General features: G+C 38.9%; 1 long non-coding RNA gene across 1 annotated transcript; it reads right to left on the bottom strand.

The window, feature by feature from the left end:
- Nucleotides 1–231: 231 nt before the first annotated feature.
- LOC139076170 (uncharacterized) lies at nt 232–3,401 on the bottom strand. Its single transcript, XR_011527489.1, has 2 exons — nt 3,314–3,401; nt 232–3,016 (listed from the first exon to the last, which is right to left on the bottom strand). It is a non-coding gene; the product is annotated as an uncharacterized lncRNA (long non-coding RNA).
- Nucleotides 3,402–4,789: the final 1,388 nt, after the last annotated feature.

The following is a 4,789-nucleotide window of genomic DNA, read 5'->3' as shown; positions in this document are numbered from 1 at the left end:
ATTCTCTGATTTATGTCATTAGTGTTTTATAGTTTTCAGCATACAAGTCCTATACATGTTTTGTTAGATTTGCAGCTAAGTATTTCATTTTTCTAGTGAGTGATGGTAAGTGATACTGTATTTTTAATTTCAATAGTCATGTGATCATTGCCAGTATATAAAAATGTAATTAATTTTTGTATTCTTATTTTGTATCTTATGGCCTTGCTAAACTCACGGACTAGTTTTAGGTTTTATTCTTTTTCGTTTGGTAGATGCCTTGGAATTTTCCACATGGACAATCATGTCATATGCAACTAGTAACAGGTTTATTTCTTCCTTTTCAATCTGTACACTTTTTATTTCCTTTTCTTGCTTTATTGTGCTGGCTAGAAGTTCCAACATGATGTTGTTTTAGAGGGGTAAAAGCAGATATCTCTGCCTTGTTTCTGAACTTAGAGGTAAAGCATTCAGTCTTTCACCAAAAAGTCATAAGATTACTTGCAGGGTTTTTGTAGATGCTCTTTTTCAAGTTGAGTAGTTTCCCTCTATCCCTAGTTTTCTGAGAGTTTTTATCATAAATGGGTTGTTGAAATTTGTCAAGTTCTTTTTCTGCATTAATTGATGCGATCATGTAACTTTTTCATTAGCCTATAAATATGATGGATTACACCGATTGATTTTTGGTTATTGAATCATCTTTGTACCCTTAGAATAAGCTCCACTCTATCTTGGTAAATAATTTTTTATATATTGCCAAATCTCATTTGCTAATATTTTGTTACAGATCTTTGCATCTGCATCCATGAGACATACTAGTCTATAGTTTTCTTCTCTCATAATGTTTTTGTTTGGCATCAGGATAATACTAGCTTTATAGAATGAATTGGAAAATGTTTCCTCCTCTTCTATCTTCTGGAAGAAATTTATGTAGAATTGGTTTAAACATTTGGTAGAATTCTCTAGTGAAATCATTTGGGCCTGGAGATTTCTTTCTTGGGACTTTTCAAATTACAAACTCAATTTTCTAAACAGTTAAAAGGCTATCCAACTGATCTATTTCATGTTGAGTGAGGTGTAATAGTGTGTGTTTTTCAACAAAGTGATCCATTTCCTTCAAGTTGTCAAATTTACTTGTGTAGAGTTGCTTGCAGTGCTCCCTTATCATTTTGATGCCTACAGTGTCTGCCAATAGCCCCTGTTTCATTCCTGATGTTGGTAATTTTTGTCTTCTCTCTTTTTTCTTTTGTCAGTCTTGCTAGAAGTTCATCAATTTTATTGATTTTTTTCAAAGGGCCATCTCTTTGTTTCGTTGATTTTCTCTATTGTTTGTTTTTAATTTCATTGATTTCTGTTCTTATCTTTATTATTTCCTTCCTGCTGCTTGCTTTGGGTTTATTTTGCTCTTCTTTTTCTAGCTTTTTCTAGTGAGACCTATATTGTTGATTTGAGTCTTAACCTCTTTTCTAATATATCTATTTAGTGTTATAAATTTCCTTTCAGCACTGCTGTAGTTGTGTCCCACAATTTCGATACATTGTATTTTAATTTTCATTCAGTTCAATGTTGTATTTTATTTCCTCTGATATTTCCTTTTTAACCCATGGCTTATTTAGGATTATGTTTTTAGTTTCAACTATTTGGAGTTTTTCAGTTATCATTCTGCTATTAATTTCTAATTTGATTTCATTGTGATTGGAAAATCATTAATAGATAATAGACATTAATAGATAAATATCTATTAGATCCTATCGGTTAACTGTGTTAGCATCTATTGATTTTTTTTCATTCAGTTGAGATTTTCCTTGTTCCTGGTATTACAAGTGATTTTCTATTGAAAGCTGAACATTTTCATATTATATTGTAAGTCTCTGGTTCCTATTTAAGCCTTCTGTTTTAGTTGGCTTAAGAGAGAGGGGCCCTCATTACTGGCCAATAGGGATGAAAGTCCTGGCTCCCTATTTGGCCATCTCTGGCACCACCCCCACAGGGGCGTTGGGATGCCCTGTCACAGCCTTGAGAAGGTGAAAGTCTAGGCTCCCACTTGACCTTTACTGGCATGGGTGGGGGTGGGCCACACTTTTTTCTGTGGTATTTGGCTGGATTAGAGCAGTCATTGTCTAAAAGGTTTCTGTCTTACTTGTCTGCCTCTTTCCTGGTCCCTTGGCTAGAGAGATCAGGCTTTTTTGGTGGCTTTTGTTTATCCGTACCCATTGGTGTTTCCAGGCTGCTGGCTTCTTCAGCTCCAAGTTTAGGGTACATAAGGCAAAAAGAAAACCCAGAAAACTCAACAACATGTCATTCCTTGGTTCTGAGGCCCCTAGCTGCTTCTCTCCATCTTTCAGAATCTCCTCACATTTCTTTCTTATATAATATCCAGAGTTTTTAGTTGTACCTGGAGGGAGATTAAGTAAAAGTATGTCCATTCCATCTTCCCAGAAGCAGAAGTCCACTGGAACACTTTTCATGCATTTCCTTTCAGTCTTTTTTCTATGTATGTTTTAAAACTTGGGAATTTTCTGCAATACAACTCTGCTTTTTTAAACTTAGCATTATAATATAAATATAATTTTAATGATTGCAAAATATTCCATAACATTGATATCATGCAATTTCTTAGCCATTTTCTTCTTAACCATTTGAATTTTTTCCAATATTTTATTGTGTATTTCCTTTAACTCTTCTCTTAATGAACATGTGACTTGTTTCCAAGGGCCTACTGATGTAAGCACCGTTGTAATTAGCATCTTTGGGTGTAAAATATTATGTCTTTGCTTGAGAGTTATTTTTTTCAGGATAAATTCCTAGAGATGGGGTTAGTTAAAAGGGAAGACTATTGTCCATTGTATGTTTTTTAAGGCACAGCTTGGAATGTGTTTACAAGAAACATCAATGGAGACTTTCTTGCCTGTAGTATTTGGATTCATGGGGGCCCAAACACCTTCTCTCCCTTTTCAGTTTGAGCCTGAGAAGATCACCAGCTTAGCTTAAACAGACGTGACCACCATGGTCCTCTCCACAGGAGTCCTTCACCAACCTGCAAGTCAGGAATCACTCATCAGCATTTGTGACTCAGGCACCTCACCTCCAGGGAATAATCATTAAATCCTTTATTGCCCCTCGCTAGGTTTCTTAGCTTTATTAGGATGTGTATTCTGGCCATAAATTGTTTTAGAGCACTCTTGTGTGCTATGGTCAAAGTTTTTATCACCTCCATAAGTCATTACAAAATGAAGGCTAAATCTGTGCTGTTCGTCAGTAGACACTTGCCACCTGTGGCTGTCTAAATCTAAATTAATTAAAATTAAAAATCTTAGTTCTCGTTTCCACTCACCACACTTCATGTGCTCAATAGCCATATGCGTCTAGTGGCTATTGTGTTGGACAGCGTGGATTACAGAAATTTTCCATAATTGCAGAAAGTTCTAGAACAGTGCTGGTTAAACTATTCCTCTCTTGGACTCTGCTGTCATAGAGAACCTTTGTTTCATAATTACCTTTTCCACAAATCAGTTCAGATTTAGAGCAAAGTAAGTCCTTCTACTTACCAAAGACACGAAGGAACATCCCAACTAAAAAGGCCCACAGTAATAATTATGAACAGCAATGGAGGATTTACTAGGTGCCAGGCACTCCGCTAAACACAGCCACTTCCCCACAACTCCAAGGTGTGGGTACTATTTTAAACATAATGAGAATTTCTGCTGAAGAAAATGTTTTCCCATTCATTATAAGTAATTTGTTGGGAAGAAATGCTTTAATATGCTGCTCAGGGTAGAGGGTGAGACTCCAAGATCATGCCCCAGCAATAAAAGGCGCTTCTCAAACTACTCTGTAATAATTTGTTTTTCTGAGGGGGAGCAAGCAGAGGGTTGAAAAAGGTACATCAGGAGGGTGTAAGCCTGAAGCACATGTAGCTCTTCGATCTCTTCAAAAAGCCTCGTGTGATGGAGGCAGGACCCTCACATACAGGCCTGAGGGCAGCAATGCAAGGAGACAGGAGAGGCAGTGTGGTCTAGTGTCTCCCAGAAAGACGTCAGCTCAATGCTGGATTCTCTCTCTTGCTGCCTGTGAGAGCTGGCTCAAGCCTCAGTATTCTGACCTGCAGTATGGGGACAATACCACCTAACGTGGGCATTTGCTTGAGGACTCATTGAAAGAGAGACAGGGGCTTCATCAATGTTACCTCCCAGGTCACCCCTGGGCTGCATGCCTCTGTGGTCTGACTGAGACAGGCACCAACAGAGCCACCCAGGTGGCACCTTCACTCCACAGCCAACAGGTCCAGAGCTACCTAGCATTGAAGAGGGAATTGTCTGTGCTCCTCCAAAGAAGAGAGAGAGGGTGGCTTCCCCCAACACCCATAAACCTGGAGCTGGTGGCTCACCCTGGGCTGCTGGGAGAGGAGATAGGATAAAATCAGCCCTTTGGGTGCTCCCAGCATCTTCCTCCCAGCCCCCCTGAGCAGAGGAGATGATGGCAACTTGTAATCCCGTGAAATGCTTGATGCTGCCAGGAAGCAGCAAGGTGTGTCTTTGCAATTCTGTATGCTGCGGAGTGGGAGCCCCAGTTCTCTCTGACAGATTGGGCTTTAAACCTGTCACAGTAAATAGTCAGGAATTAATACACCAGCTCCCTGACTCTGGCAGTGCAATTTGCCATCTAAAATTGTTACCTTCTGCAGAACGGTACATAAACAAAATGAGCAGGTCGAAGGCACTTTTCAGAAGACCTGGTATTCACAGGTAAGTGGTTCTTCCCCAAGAAGAGGGAGGGCAAGTAGTAGAGGAAAAGAGCTGCATTTCACAAA

Source organism: Equus przewalskii, chromosome 15 (assembly GCF_037783145.1).
Source record: "Equus przewalskii isolate Varuska chromosome 15, EquPr2, whole genome shotgun sequence".
Classification (NCBI taxonomy): domain Eukaryota; kingdom Metazoa; phylum Chordata; class Mammalia; order Perissodactyla; family Equidae; genus Equus; species Equus przewalskii.
Note: the sequence above shows the minus strand (reverse complement) of the source record. Positions and strands in the feature narration are given on the sequence as shown.